The 16,850-nt window shown below is 41.6% G+C and overlaps 1 protein-coding gene across 1 annotated transcript in view; it reads left to right on the top strand.

Annotated features, from left to right (window-relative positions):
• yellow-h (L-dopachrome tautomerase yellow-h) overlaps positions 1 to 16,850 on the top strand; it is a 361,442-nt gene that overhangs the window by 311,280 nt on the left and 33,312 nt on the right. The gene's annotated exons all lie outside the window — the stretch shown is intronic.

Here is a 16,850-nt window from a genome sequence, read left to right as displayed (position 1 = left end):
CCCCAAAGAAACTTGGCGCTTTCCAAGCAAGTGTAGCCAAAGGCACTTGTAAAATGTGTCAAAGCAATGACCACAAAATTTATGCGTGTTCAAAGTTCAAAAATTTGAACACCAATGAAAGACTTGCTTTCATAAAAAGAAATCACTTCTGCCTAAACTGTCTGTCATCGGGGCATTCAAGACATAATACCCTTCTGCATTTACAGACAAGTAAGGAAAAACCTAAACAGGCTAATAATTCTGCAGATTTATCGGATGAGCAACCGTGCACTTCAAGGCAAGCTCAATCTCAAAATGAATCTGCAAAACAAAAAAAGCAGCAAAATAAAACTATTGTAAAATCTAATTTTATTAATACCAGTAATTATAATGGTACAGATTTTTCGGCCAGAGCTCTCATAGATTCGGGATCTGAATGCTCTTTTATCACTGAAAGACTCAGACGAAGAATCAACCTGCCAACTCGAAAGATGCATGCTCAATTTTCGGGCATCAATAATTCAGTTTCTGCGCATGTAAAAGAGGCATGCGTCATTCAGTTGCGGTCCCCAGTTGACCCACTAATTTCTATTGACGCATTAGTTCTAGTTCTACCCCATTTGACAGGTAATTTGCCAACATGCGATGTTAGTGCATTAAAACAACAATCATTCCCTGATCTAGTGCTTGCGGATAAACGTTTCTTCGTGAATGAGCCAGTTGATCTTGTTCTGGGCGGGGATATTTATCCGCAAATCATATTAGACGGTATCAAAAAAAATATTCTTAGCACTCTTTTAGCTCAATAAACTGTCTTTGGTTGGATACTGACTGGTCGTGCTGATGCAGCCAGTCCAACCAATCATAATATGTATCCTTTTGCAATGAAGTGGCTTTAGACAAGCAGCTAAGGTCATTTTGGCAGCTCGAAGACACGCCGAAAGCTAAAGCCTCCACATTAGAAGATACATTTTGTGAGGAATTGTATCAACGTACAACGCAGCGGAATTCTGACGGAAGATACATTGTGTCGCTTCCGTTCAGGTCAGAATTCCTAGGAGAGATAAATCTTGGTCCATCATTAAGAATAGCGTGCTCTCAATTCTATAAAAATGAAACCCGACTTAGAAAAAATCTCGATTTACAGAAAGAGTACAATAGAGTCATACTAGAGTACGAGACTATGGGGCATATGTCAAAATTAGATTCAATTCAATCGGCCAATGCAGTCGATAATTACTATTTACCACTTCATGCAGTAATAAAAGAAGAAAGCATCTCTACCAAAGTTAGAGTTGTTTTCAATGCTTCTTCACGCTCTTCAAATGGTGTCAGCCTGAACGATGTTCTTCTTCCTGGTCCTGTGCTTCAGGCTGATCTACCAACATTAATTCTTCGCTGGCGACTTTTCAGATACGTCTTCAATAGCGATATTGAGAAGATGTATAGGCAAATCCTAGTAGATGATAATCATACAAGATACCAAAGAATAGTTTTCCGCTCAAGTTCAGATGATCAAATCAGTCTGTATGAGCTCAAAACGGTGACATTTGGTAATAATTGTGCTCCTTATCTAGCAATAAGGACATTACTTAAACTGGCTGATGATTCCGAAAAATCTCATCCAATCGACTCAAATATCCCACGAAAAAATATGTATGTCGACGACGTTCTTTCGGGAGGGCTTACTATTGCATCTGCGATCAGAGCAAGAGATGAAATTTCCGGGGTTTTCAGTTCAGCTGGTTTTCCATTACGAAAATGGACTTCAAATTCCAGTGAAATATTACAGGGTATTCACAGGGTATTCGTCTACTGAGCGAAGATTTCTTAGAATTTGAAGATTCAAGTAGTGTAAAGGCGCTTGGTATTAGGTGGAATGCTCATTCCGATCAGTTTTACTTCGTAGCAAAACCTATAGAAGAAAACACCGAGCCCACAAAAAGAGCGATACTATCTACTATCGCAAAACTCTTTGACACATTAGGGTGGCTAGCTCCAGCAATTATCGTGGCAAAAATGATCATGCAAAATATCTGGTTAGAGGGTACTGGCTGGGATGAAACCGTTTCGTCTTCAACATTAGACAGGTGGAAAAATTTTACGAATACGTACAAGGAGATCGACAAAATACGAATACCGCGATGGGTAGCCTTTTCTCCAACAGAAAAGGTCGAAATCCACGGATTCTGCAACGCCTCCGAGAAAGCGTATGGTGCAGCTGTGTATTTGAGAGTGGAAACCAACGACGGCATATTTGTGAATCTGCTTTTGGTAAAAACAAGAGTAGCTCAAGTCAAAACCATCTCACTTCCTCGACTGGAATTTTGCGGTGCTGTATTATTAGCGGAGATAACCGAATCTATCTGCGCTAACCTTGATTTAGGTCAACAAAACATTCACCTGTGGACCGATTCGACAATCGTGCTGGCCTGGACACGAAAACCTCCGTGCTCATGGTCAACTTTCGTTGCGCATCGAATTACAAAAATCATCGACAAAGTTGGAAGTTCATCATGGTATCATGTGGATTCAGGTACAAACCCAGCAGATTTAGCCAGTAGAGGAATACTAGCCGAGGATTTAGTCAACAATTCTCTGTGGTGGCAGGGTCCTTCTTGGCTCCAAGAAGAGAAGGAAAAGTGGCCAACACAAGATTTGGATTTTAACACGAATATTGAAGAAAAACGCTTACAAGCACATGCAACCGCAATTTCAAGCAATATTAATGATATTCTCGATAGTTTTTCAAATCTTCCTAGGGCTTTAAGAGTTATCTCATATATACTCAGGTTTTTTCATAGAACGCATTCTAAAACGAAAGATTGTAGTCAACATGAATCTTATTTAATTTCCTCAGATGAAATTAAAGCTACAACAACCCGTTTAATAAAACTTGCTCAGAAGCAATATTACGGATCAGAAATTTGAAGTTTGCAATCCAAAACACCAATTGGATCTAAAAGCGAAATACTTTCGCTCACTCCATATCTTGATGAAGGCGAAGTAGTGAAAACGGGTGGACGACTTGGTGCATCCAAAGATACTACCGAATCTGAACGCCATCCCATACTACTTCCGTACAATTGTAGGTTTACACGTCTGTATGTTCAGTTTGTCCATGAAATGTCTCTCCATGGTGAAAACCAATTAATGCTGCGCATCATTAGAACTCAATACTGGATTCCAAAAGTTAAAACCATGATACGATCCGTAATTCATAATTGTAAGATCTGCACGATCTTCAAGAAACGATCTCAAAATCAGCTCATGGGAATTCTACCTCAAGAACGCACCACATTTTCGCGTGCATTTACCAATACAGGGGTAGATTTCGCAGGGCCTTTCGATATTAAGAGTTACAGTGGGCGCGGGTGTCGTACCTCAAAGGGTTACGTTTGTCTGTTCGTTTGCTTTTCTACTAAGGCCATATATTTAGAAGCCACTAGTGATTTGAGCACTTCCTCATTTCTAGCCGCTCTTTCAAGACTCGTAGCTAGATGAGGATGTCCAAGAAATATCTATTCGGACAATGGAACAAATTTTGTCGGGGCATCACGTGCATTAAAAACTGAATTTAAGGAATTTCTTGCCGATGCAAGAAGCCAAACCCTGTCAAAATATTCCCATCAGGCATTAAATTGGCATTTCATACCAGCAGGAGCTCCACACATGGGAGGACTATGGGAAGCGGGAGTAAAAAGCTTTAAAAGCCACTTCAGAAAAGTGGTCTTAAACAACAAATTCACTTTTGAGGAATTTAACACACTGTTATGTAGAATTGAGTCATGTCTCAATTCTCGTCCTCTTAGCCCCGCTTCAAATGAACTATCTGACCTTGAGCCTCTAACACCAGGACACTTTCTTATTGGAGGACACCTATTAGCACCAGCGGAAATCAGCGTTGATGAAAATACTGCCTCAATAGTCAATCGCTGGCAGAAACTAAAGGCATTACATCAAAACTTCTGCAGAAGATGGAAATCAGAATATCTTTCGGAACTACAGATACGGATGAAATGGAGGCACCCTAAATTAAATATGCAAGTCGGAGATATGGTGGTTATACGGGAAGACAATCTTCCTCCCAACGAATGGAGATTGGGGCGTGTGATAAGGTTACAATCTGGTTCAGACAACCGGGTGCGCGTTGTGGATATAAGGACTGAAAGAGGGCAAGTAACAAGACCACTTGTCAAACTAATATTACTACCACCATATACCGCGGAAACCGACAACACGACAGACCCCAATATTCAGCAGTAACGCTACAATCGGAGTTACAAAATCTCCAAACAAAAAAAAAAAAAAACTTCTAACCAAAACTAATCAACTTCAACAAAACTCATAGTGGAAACAAAAATATCCTTTTTGATACAGCCTAATGTTACATACGTACATATGCATGCTTACGCACATGGGTGGTATGGTTTACATTTACAAAGGCAACAATATTTTGCTACAATTGATGAACACATTTTATTATTAAATGTTCAATTTTTAATGCGTTTTTACACACTCACTACAAAGTGAAGTTATATCTGGGTAGTCTCCACCGAAAACATGTGCACAAACATGTACATAATGACTATATGCATTGGAGTGCATGGAATCATGAAGGAAACATTTTCGGGTCTGCTTAGGCAATCAAAAAAAAAAAAAAAAAGAAAAAAATCATGGGTTCGCAAACCACATTTTCAATCATGAAATTTCCCTCAAATAAATATTTCCTTTGTTGTTTTTGCCTAATGCATTATATATATGGGTGCTCACATAAACATAATTTTTTATTTTTGTTGCGAAGAAACGAAAAAAAGGATAATACAGTGGCAAAGGCAACGTTACTTAAATTAAACAAAATCGCTGCCAATTCTATTGCATACACCCGTTTTTATCGAAATAAAAATAAAAACAAAAATAAAATAAGTAAAAAAAAAAGAAATTACGGAAATAAAAATTTTTCAATTAAGGACACCCTAATATAATGCACGGCACATAGCATAATTCCTTTTTACTTTTCGAAGTAAAAAGTTTAAATACTAAACAAAAAACAAAGAACAAAAAATTTTCTAACAAAAAAAAAACAGAGGAGAAATTTCGGATTGCTCGGTTCACCCTAATGCAACATATTGCAATTAAGTTTTTGCTTTTCGAAGCAAAAGCCAACACAAAACAAACAAAAAAAACACTTAAAAAAAAATTTTTTTTTCTTTCACAATAAAAAAAAAAAAACCTGTACACCCTACTACATATGTATGTTGTCACTGCACGATCGCATGATTTTATTGCGGATCGTTGCAAAAAACAAAAAAAAAACACAATCACACACTTTTCACTATGCTAGTTACTCTGCTTTGGTGGAGGTTTTTTTTTTGCTTGACCTTTCATAGGTCTTCATTATCATATCTTTTTTTAGTTGCAATATATATACACATATGTATATTTTGTTTCACTAAAACACTTCAATAACAACAAATTAACGACGGAAAAGGTAAATGCCCGCGATTTACATTACTCGCCCGCACACGCACTAATTAAAATTACAATTTTAAGAAGGAATTCACTCCCGCACGTTTTTTTTTTCTTTTCGTTTCATTAATTAATCCGGAACTGAAGTTAGTAAAACATGCAATATATCGATATTGCAAACCATCGATTCACTAGAACGGTAGCATAAGGGTGTTGACACATCATCAATTATCCGTAAGGCTACATGCATCACAGAGGGAAAAGCATGACGTAGACATTTACATTTTTGAGAAACGAGTTAGTAATCAAAAACAAATGCTATAAATGCTTCGAAATGTATAAACTAGACATGGAAATCTTTCCTGTTAATGTTTGGGTTGGAGTTGTTTCTGTCTTGGGGGTCCGAGGGTATCATTTGCAAAACAAATGAATATCAATTATTCTACACTACGATACATCCATTGCGGATTTATATATCACCAGCTTTACCCTGCTTCCACCAACAACCCCTTATAAGGTGAAGTTCACATCTACCTTATCAGAATTGCTCGCCAACCGAAATACGCTCGTTACGTCGACAAAACCGATGAGGAAAGCGACACCCTCTCCATTAACGCATTGGAGGTCGAAGCAGAGTCTTCTGCAGCGGAAACGTCTGCTTTCCGTCCGGAGGCCTCAGGTGGAGTGGAATCATCTGATTTCCACCCACCTTCTACGAGCGGATTGGAAATAAAAACTTTCCAACTGCGCCATTTTCGTCCTCTATTTCGGCATGAGGTGATCGCAAGCGGATTGGAAATGCAAACTTTCCAACCGCCCAAAAATAGCTACAATGGAAAAGACAAGAAGAATCAACGCAAGCAGCAAGCGCATCATAGTCGCACCGCAAGGAGAGTGGAATCACCTGCATTCCACCTCCCTCCAACGAGTGCCTTGATGAATTGTAAATACCTTTCTTATACAACATATTTTTTTTCAAAAAAAAAAAATGTATTTTAAATACTGCTTATGCATATACATAAGCAATGATATATTTTATACATACGTACATGAAATAAAAATGAATGTGCCACTGAGATTGAACCATGTACATCTATTATTTATTTTTCTTCAATTTTCGACTTTAGGTAATTCAAACGGAACCTGAGCTGAAAATAGTTTTAAGCTTAATTTAATCAAATACTGCGAACCAGCGGCGGAATATGTCCAAATAAATCTTGCGTATCGCAAGGGGCCGGCATGTTTAGGCCAACAGCCCAAATTCAAAACATAAAAGGTCACCCTCGCACTTTTTCTTATATTGTTAACAGTGCCAGTCAAACTGTTTATGTTAACCATACAAATGAACATCGCTGGAATAAATAAACAGTTTGACTGGCAAGCGGTATTGACCTGTTATACATTTTTTACTTCACTTGTTTTCACACATCAAGGAGAATGGACATATCCCGCCGCAGTTCCAGCTTCAACCAAAAGGTAACCTACAATGGGGTGTAAGAATATGTTTAGAATAATTTAGTATAAATAAGCTGACAATATTTGCGGCCACCGTGGTGTGATGGTAGCGTGCTCCGACTGCCACACCGTATGCCCTGGGTTCGCACACCGGGTAAAGCAACATCAAAATTTTAGAAATAAGGTTTTTCAATTACAAGACAATTTTTCTAAGCGGGGTCGCCCCTCGGCAGTGTTTGGCAAGCGATCCGGGTGTATTTCTGCCCTGAAAAGCTCTCAGTGAAAACTCATCTGTCTTGCAGATGCCGTTCGGAGTCGGCATAAAACATGTAGGTCCCGTCCGGCCAATTTGTAGGGAAAATCAAGAGGAGCACGACGCAAATTGGAAGAAAAGCTCGGCCTTAGACCTCTTCGGAGGTTATCGCGCCTTACATTTATTTTTTATTTTTTTTATTTGAATAAAGAGAATTCGCACATTGATGTTAAAACTGACAAAACCAATTACCTTTGCGTTTAATCTTTTATAGCACTAGCATGTGGTCTTTTATCGGCCACATAGCTCTGATTATTTGATAAGTAATTATTTTGAATATTATTTGGCATTTGTTGTGGTCGGTTTTGAATCTGGATAATCCGATCGACATCCATAGGTGTCCGTGTTGTTGTGGTTGTTTTAGCAATGCTTCGCCCCACCTAATAGCTGCGACCGATCACAAATTGTCATCAATATCATCTAACGGGAGTCCTAGGAAACTTGCCGTTTCAACAGGGGTGGACCATAATGAGAGAGGTGTTAGAGGCGTTGGTTCCACATTACAATTGAAGAGATGGTTGGTGTCTTGTGGGGACACATTGCAAGCGGGGCATACATTTTGTATGTCGGGGTTGATTCTGGATACGTAAGAGTTTAACCTGTTACAGTATCCAGAACGAAGTTGAGCCAGAGTGACTCGCGTTTCCCTAGGGAGTGTGCGTTCCTCTTCCGAAAGTTTAGGGTATTGCTCTTTGAGTACTGGATTCACCGGGAAATTCCTGACATAGAGGTCCGACGCCTGTTTATGGAGTTCACCAAGGACCAGCTTGTGTTTATTTGCTTCATACGGCTGAGTTCTCAGGTGCCGTATTTCCTCAAAATGCCTGCGGAGATGACTCCTTAATTCCCTAGGCGGTGTTGGCTCATCAATCAGATGTCTGTTGGGATGCCCAAGTTTCTGGGTATTCAACAAGAACTGTTTGGTTAGCATCTCATTTCTCTCCCTGATGGGGAGTATTCTCGCCTCATTATGTAGATGTTGTTCTGTAGAAGACAGCCCGCGGCGGTTCTGAGCGCAGTATCTTGGCAGGTTTGTAGCTTATTCCAGTGGGTAGTTTTTAGGCTTGGCGACCATTTAGGGTACGCGTAGCATGCAATCGGCTGGCCAATTGCTTTGTAAGTGGTAATGAGCGTTTCTTTGTATTTACCCCAAGTACTGCCAGCAAGGGATTTGAGGATTTTATTACGGCTCTGGATTTTCGGTGCAATTGCGGCTTCGTGCTCACCAAAATGTAGATCCTGATCAAACGTCACACTCAAGAGTTTGGGGTGTAGGACAGTCGGTAGTGTAGTGCCATCGACGTGGATGTTCAAAATGTTTGACATTTGGGACGCCCATGTTGTAAATAAAGTCGCCGAGGATTTAGTCGGTGATAATGCCAGGTTTCGTGAGGCGAATAAACTGGAGAGATCAGGGAGGTAGCCGTTTATTCTGTTGCAAAGCTCATCGATCTTTGGGCCTGGGCCTGTGGCCATTATTGTGCAGTCATAGGCGTAGGAAACGATAGTAACTCCTGGTGGTGAAGGTAGCTTAGATATGTAGAACCCCCGTTTAATACTTTTTGGTTTTGATGTTTCATTTCTAAATTGCACCGATACCTGCCGACCACCCAGATAATTTGCGGTCCACCTTTTAAGACATTGGGGAAGAGTAGACCCTTCCAGGTCTTGCAGTAACCTGCCATGGTTGACAGTATCAAAAGCTTTTGATAGGTTTAGCGCTACGAGTACTGTTCTATGGTGGGGGTTTTGATTTAAACTACAATTTATCTGGGTGCTGATGGCATTTAGCGCGGTGGTGGTGCTATGGAGTTGATGGCAAGCTAGCTGCAAATTTGCTTTGAAGTAGGGGAGCAAAATGGCTTGTTGTTGTTGTTGTAGCAGTGCTTCGCCCCACCTAACAGACGCGACCGATCACAAACTGTCATCAGTATCCTCTAACGGGAGTCCAAGGAAACTTGCTGTTTCAACAGGGGTGGACCATAGGGAAAGGGGTCTTAGAGGCGTTGGTTCCACATTACAATTAAAGAGATGGTTGGTGTCATGTGGGGACACATTGCAAGCGGGGCATACATTTTGTATGTGGGGGTTGATTCTGGATAGGTAAGAGTTTAACCTGTTACAGTATCCAGAACGAAGTTGAGCCAGAGTGACGTGCGTTTCCCTGGGGAGTATGCGTTCCTCTTCCGCAAGTTTTGGATACTTTACTTTGAGTACTGGGTTCACCGGGCAATTCCCGGCATAAAGGTCCGACGCCTGTTTGTGGAGTTCACCAAGGACCTGCTTCTGTTTTTTCGCTTCATACGGCTGTGTTCTCAGATGCCGTATTTCCTCAAAATGCTTACGGAGATGACTCCTTAGGCCCCTAGGCGGTGCTGGCTCGTCAATCAGATGTCTGTTGGGATGCCCAGGTTTCTGGGTATTCAACAGGAACTGTTTGGTCAGCATCTCGTTTCTTTCCCTGATGGGGAGTATTCTCGCCTCATTATGTAGATGGTGTTCTGGGGACATAAGAAGACAGCCCGTGGCAATTCTGAAAGCAGTATTTTGGCAGGCCTGTAGCTTCTTCCAGTGGGTAATTTTTAGGCTTGGCGAGCATATGGGTGACGCATAGCACGTAATCGGCTGGCTAATTGCTTTGTATGTAGTCATGAGCGTTTCTTTATCTTTTCCCCAGGTACTGCCAGCAAGGGATTTGAGGATTTTGGTACGGCTCTGAATTCTCGGCACAATTGGGGCTGCGTGCTCACCAAAATGTAGATCCTGATCAAACGTCACACCCAAGATTTTGGGGTGTAGGACAGTCGGTAGCGTAGAGCCATCGACGTGGATGTTCAAAATGGTCGACATTTGGGACGTCCATGTTGTAAATAAGGTCGCGGAAGATTTAGTCGGTGATAATGCCAGGTTTCGCGAGGCGAAAAAACTGGAGAGATCAGGGAGGTAGCCGTTTATTTTATTGCATAGCTCATCGATCTGTGGGCCTGGGCCTGTGGCCATTACTGTGCAGTCATCGGCGTAGGAAACGATTCTGACTCCTTCCGGTGGTGAAGGTAGCTTAGATATGTAGAAATTAAACAAAAGTGAGGATAGGACACCACCCTGTGGCACCCCTTGTTTAATTCTCCTTGGCTTTGATGTTTCGTTTCTAAATAGCACCGATGCCTGCCGACCACCCAGATAATTTGCGGTCCACCTTTTAAGACATGGGGGAAGGGTAGACCCTTCCAGGTCTTGCAGTAACGAGCCATGGTTGACCGTATCAAAGGCTTTTGATAGGTCTAGCGCTACGAGTACTGTTCTATGGTGGGGGTTTTGATTTAAACCGCAATTTATCTGGGTGCTAATGGCATTTAGCGCGGAGGTAGTGCTGTGGAGTTTTCTGAAGCCATGCTGATGGGAGGCTAGTTGCAAATTTGCTTGGAAATAAGGGAGCAAAATGGCTTCGAGCGTCTTTGCTACTGGCGATAGGAGAGATATCGGACGATACGACTCTCCTATGTTAGCTGGTTTACCAGGCTTTAGTAGCGGGACCACCTTGACCATTCTCCATTTCTCGGGTATGACAAAGGTGGAAAGAGACAGGTTGAAGACCTGCGCTAAATATTTGAAACCCTCTTTCCCTAGGCTTTTAAGCATCGGCATGGCTATGCCGTCTGGGCCCACTGCTTTGGATGGTTTAGCGCGACCAATGGCGTCCTCAACCTCTTTAGCGGTGATGGTGATTGGTGACGCGCTGAATTTGTGTTTATGTGCGTGTCTGTTGGCCCTCCGTCTAACTTTGTCGACCGTAGAATGCATTATATATTGTCGGCAGAAAGCGCTCGCGCATTTTTTCGCATCCGACAGCACTTTGTCGCCAAAGGCGATGGAAACTTTGTCTTTGTGCTTAGTCGGATTCGATAGGGACTTTACGGTGGACCAAAGTTTACCCACACCGGTAGAGAGGTTACAACCTCTTAGGTGCTCCTCCCATTTCGCCCTCTTGTGTTCATCCACAAGCAATCTGATGCGTTGGTTTATATCCCTTATTTGGGGGTCGCCTGGATCAAGCTGCCTTATAAGGTCACGTTCTCTCGCTAAGTTTGCGGCCTCCGCCGGGAAGTGGGGCCGGATTTCGGGAATTCTCCCGGCGGGAATGAAACGTGCCGAGGCGGATTCAATGACCTTGCGGAAGGCACGCTCCCCTTGGCGGGCATCAGTCGGGATAGGGAGGGCAGCAAAGAGGTTGTCTGTAAAGGATTTATATTCTTCCCACTTTCCTTTTTTAAAGTTTATGAAAGTGCGTTTTTCGGCGACGATGAAGTCGGCGGTACGCTCGAGCGAAACAAGTATAGGCAGGTGGTCGGATGCCAATGATACCATCGGCTGCCAGTTGACGCAGTTTACGAGTTCTGCGCTCACGATTGAGATATCTGGCGAACTGTGACAGCTTCCTACCATACGTGTGGGGGCGTCTCCGTTTATTGTGCAGAACGTCGTTTCTTCGTCGTCGCAGTGATGCGCATCTGTTGATACCACATTCGACAATATCCGACCAAAGACCACGGGCGGAACCCGAGGGAGTCCCCAAAACCATCCCGAAATTACTCACAAATGAACCCGGGAGAACCCCGCGGGAGTCCCTATAACCACCCCGGAATGACCCCAAGGGAGTCTCCAAAAAGAACGCGGAATGAGCCCCATATGACCCTGGGAGGACCCCGAGGGAGTCCCCAAAAAGATACCGGAACGACGCCATATGATCCGGTGAGGACCCCGAGGGAGTCCCCGAAATCATCCCGGAATGACCCCCAAATAACCCCAAGGGATTCCGGAACGACCGAAATGACCCCGGAAGGACCCCGAGGGAGTCCCCAAAACCATCCCGGAATGACCCCCAAAAGACCCCGAGGTAGCCCGGAATGACCCCGAGGGACCCCCCAAAACCATCCGGGAATGACCCCCAAATGATCCTGAGGGAGTCCCCAAACAGATCCCAGAATTACCCCCAAATAACCCCGTGGGAGTCCCTAAAGAGATCCCGGAATGACCCCCGAATTACCCCGATGGAGTCTCAAAAAGGATTCCGGAACGACCCCCAAATTAACCCGGGAGGATCCCGAGGGTTTCCCCGAAACCATGACCCCCAAATGACCCCGAGGGAGACTCCAAACAGATCCCGGAACTACCCCCAAATGACCGCGGGAGGACCCCTAGGAAGCCCCCAAAATGATCTCGGAATGACCTCCAAATGACCCTGAGGGAGTCCCCAAAAATATCCCGGAATGACCCCCAAATTACCCCAATGAAGTCCCCATAAATATCCCGGAACGACCCCCAAATGACCCCGGGAGGACCCCGAGGGAGCCCCCATAACCATCCGGGAATGGCCTTCAAATGACCCCGAGGGAGTCTCCAAAAAGATCCCGGAACTACCCCCAAATGACTCCGGGAGGACCTCCAGGAAGTCCCCAAAACCGTCCCGGAATGACCTCGAAATGACCCCTGGGAGTTTCCAAAACCATCCCGAAATGACCACCAAATGACCCCGGGAGTACCCCGAGAGGGTCCCCAAACCGTCCCGAAATGACACCTTAAAGTACTCGAAATTACCTACAAAAGACCGCGGAAGGACCCCGAGGAAGTCCCGAAATTACCCCAAAATGAACCCCGAAAGACCCCGAAATTACCACAAAAACCCCGGGAATACTCCCCAAAATCATTTCAATATTACCCTAAGAAGCATCACGCGAACTTGTTACGTATATATACTCAGGGCATCTCGAGGGTTTATATTTTTATTTTTGAATAACTGAATAAAAATTGAAATTTTATTGTTATTCCATATTTTTTAAATAATGAATAAGGGTTCAGCTCTTTGCTCAAAATTTACAAAAATCAGAATGTGCGGTTATCATCAATCAGGATATTTTGAATAATGAGAAAATGTTATTCATTATTCAAGAAAAGCTTCAATAAAAAATACTTTGTTATTCATCACTCAAGTTTTCTTGAATAGTGAATAAAAATTAATTTTATATTTTTTCGTCAATGGTTATTCAAATTTGTTGATAACGCCCATCCCTGGTATATACCACTTTTTTCACGTCTTTATACATTCGAATTTTTATCCATCTCGGTTTCAACCAAATTTTGAACTTTTGTAAAAATAAATTTGTATAAAAACGAAAAGTGTCTCTAACTTATTAATAAAACAAAATTTGAGTAAATAACGCAAGGGTAGCTTTCTCAATTAGGTTTGAGTAAAATAGTTTATTCGGTGCGCAGCAGTGATAAGTGATATATGAGTTTCTTCGCCATTGGGTCCTATTAAGGTGGCAGACACAATATTATATATTAAACTAGCAGACCCGGCAGACGTTGTTCTGCCCTAAATTTGTATATCTGCATACATTTTAATAAGCTTTTTCCGTCTAACTCTCCCTCGCCCCTCTACACTTTTTCCTAAGCTTTGTATTCACTCCTCCCTCCGTATTTTTCGCTTCATCTATCTCCATCTTCGCCTCATTCTATCTCTTTCTCAGTCTCCTTCTCCTTCTCTCTTTTCTTTTCTCTCAAGTTTTTCTCATTTCTCTTCATATCTTATTGCCAGTCCCAGAGGGTGGTATTTATTTTGTTCCAGTCACATTCCGAGTCTCAGTCCCAGTTCCACTCCGAGCCTCAGTCTCAGTCTCAGTCCCAGTCCTAATCCCAGTCCCAGTCCGTCTCTGGTCTACTTCCCGGAAAAAAGCATGGGAAATACTAATATAGGCAAATTTATATACCAAATTCAGGCAAATTGAATAGGACGTATGTAAATAGGTATGTAGGTATTATAATTTCATGTTTTTATTTCGGCTTCGCATGCATATTTATCAGTTTTGCCAGGTTGATGCGACTAAATCGAATATCAAAATGAAAATTACTTAAAATCTCTCAGCAACAGCTTTCATTTGATATCCAAAATACACACACATTCTAGGGGTGCCCGGGTCCAGGTTTTGGCCTATACCTCGGGACCATAGTCACCAATAGGTATGAAAACTACCCTGTACTAAAGCACTCATCAGCAGCTTTCATTTGATATCCATATTGTATAAACACATTCTAGGGGCGCCCGGGTACACTTTTTGTCCCATTTCTCGAGACCCTAGTCACCAATATGTATCCTGGTCCACTTCCCGGAAGAAAAATTATCCGACATTTTATTCTAGATATAACGCTACTTACATACCAAATTTCAAGCAAATCGAGCCATATATACGACAGTTTAGAAAAAATCGGTCCCTGGTCCACTTCCCGAAAAAAAACTGTTCACAAGCACTCTCCGGGTTCCTATTAAGTTATCCTAAACATTTCATGGCAATCTTTCTATCCGTTCTCGAGTTATGGAGTGACAATCAAAATGTACACTTCTTTTTATATATGGGGTATTCCATCCCATTTCTCATTTTTCTTCTTTTTCTAGCTTACGAAATACGATTTTCAGAAGTTTTTCAAATTTTCTCATCCAACTCAAAAAAAGTTATGAATTTTTAAAAAAGCACCGTTTTTGTTTTCAAAATGCTATCTGTTTCAAAAATTGACCGTTTGGGATCTTTTTTTTAAATTTGTTTTTAAATGTACTTTTCGGAAAAAATTCAAAAAAATTTTTAAGTTTTTTTTTGTAATTTTTCAGTTTTTCGAGATTTTTCGAATTTCGCCCTTTTTTTCTCATAAAAAACTTCAATCAATTCTGCAATCATCCCCACTAATTCCGGAGTCGGGCGAGAAATTTTTTTTTTTTTTTATTTAATTGAAAAAAAAACTTTAAAATTTTTTTGTATTTTTTCCGAAAAGTACATTTAAAAACATATTTAAAAAAAAAAAGAATCCCAAACGGTCAATTTTTGAAAAAGTTATAGCATTTTGAAAAAACACCGTTTTTTCATGCGGTATTAAATTGCCAATAAATGTAATATCAATCATCCAAGTCGTTCGGAAGCTGTAGGTCGTGTTTTCACGAAGTTTCTGCTGGCTTGACTCTTAAGCTAGCAGACACTCCCATTTCTCGGAACCGGACGCAGCTTTAAATTTTTTTTTGCGGTATTAAATTGCCAATAAATGTAATATCAATTATCCAAGTCGTTCGGAAGCTGTAGGTCGTGTTTTCACGAAGGGTCTGCTGGCTTGAGTCTAAAGCTAGCAGACACTCCCGTTTCTCGTAACCGGACGCAGCTTTACATTTTTTTGCGGTATTAAATTGTCAATAAATGTAATATCAATTATCCAAGTCGTTCGGAAGCTGTAGGTCGTGTTTTCACGAAGTGTCTGCTGGCTTGAATCTTAAGCTAGCAGACACTCCCGTTTCTCGGAACCGGACGCAGCTTTAAATTTTGTTTGCGGTAATAAATTGCCAATAAATGAGGTATAAATTTTTGAATATATAATATTGATGTTTGCTATAGTGTGTCTGCCACCTTAATAGGACCCATATTTACAGAAGTTCATTTGCTACATATCTATATATATGTGTTTGTGTGTGAATGTCTTATCTGTGGTTGAGAATTTCTCAAATGATACCGAAGAAGTGAGATGAATAGTTTCGAGAAAAATGAGAAAAATAACGGCGAGGAGCATTGGAGTAGGGTTCGATCTAATAAGTTGGTATAGGATATAAAATTATAACAACAATAGTATATAAAATAGTTCGCAAACAAATTTTGTTGGAGTAAATTTTTTTTATTTTTTTCTGATTGAAATTGTTTCTAGAAAGAAACCCAAATAAGTGTAGGTTATTGATATAAATAATAAATACTTTTCGAAATTTTACAGCGACGTTACAATTTTTTTTATCTTTAATCCATAAGTCTGAGATTTTTTTGCAATGGCAGTTCGTCATAGTCCAGAAAATCTGAATCTCACAAATGCAGAGGAGGAACTAATCTGCACCATTTGTAGCGATACTGTGCGACACGACCGAGTTGAGACTCCGTGCAAGCGCAACTTTCACAGGCAATGTATAGTTAGGTGGATAGAACCAGTTACAGTGTCAGATTTCCCAAACGTGTCTAGTATGAATGAGGCGGCTGTTTCACCGTCGAATGAAGTATTCCGCGCGAGAGGGGGTGCGGTAGCTAGAAACAGGTCAATCACGCGTTTGGTAACGCAAACGTCTAGAAACGCGGCAGCAAATCTGAGCAGACAAAATTTTAACCGATCGCGGCGACAAATAGCCAGACCGACAGCTAGTGCTCATACCCAGGTCACCGCCGTAGACGACTCTATGGTACGGGGCTTAATTCAAGAATCCCTGAATGGCTTCCGCGAACAAATGACGGCTCAAATCGGCAGTGAATTAAGCGCCCTACTCGAGCACTTAAATTTAGGAAAGAAACAATTTTAAGTACGGTTCTTGCTGCGCTTCGTGATTTGGAGGCAAAGGTCCAACAACAATCGGACCAATTGCAACAATATGCAGTCCAATTGCAGTCTCTCTTTGACAACATATCTGGTAAGTTAACTGCACTTGAAGTTAGCATTACTAAGAGAGTTGATGAGGAAGTTGGTGCTCTTAAAGAAAAAGCGGTCGAAGCAGAGATGCGCGTAAACAATTTGGAAGCGTTGGTTGGTGTTTGCAAGAGTGAAATGAGTGACCTGCAAAATCAACTGA

This window comes from Eurosta solidaginis, chromosome 1 (genome assembly GCF_040869045.1).
Source record: "Eurosta solidaginis isolate ZX-2024a chromosome 1, ASM4086904v1, whole genome shotgun sequence".
Lineage (NCBI taxonomy): Eukaryota > Metazoa > Arthropoda > Insecta > Diptera > Tephritidae > Eurosta > Eurosta solidaginis.
The sequence above is the reverse complement of the archived record's forward strand: the minus strand, read 5'-3'. Positions and strand labels throughout refer to the sequence as shown.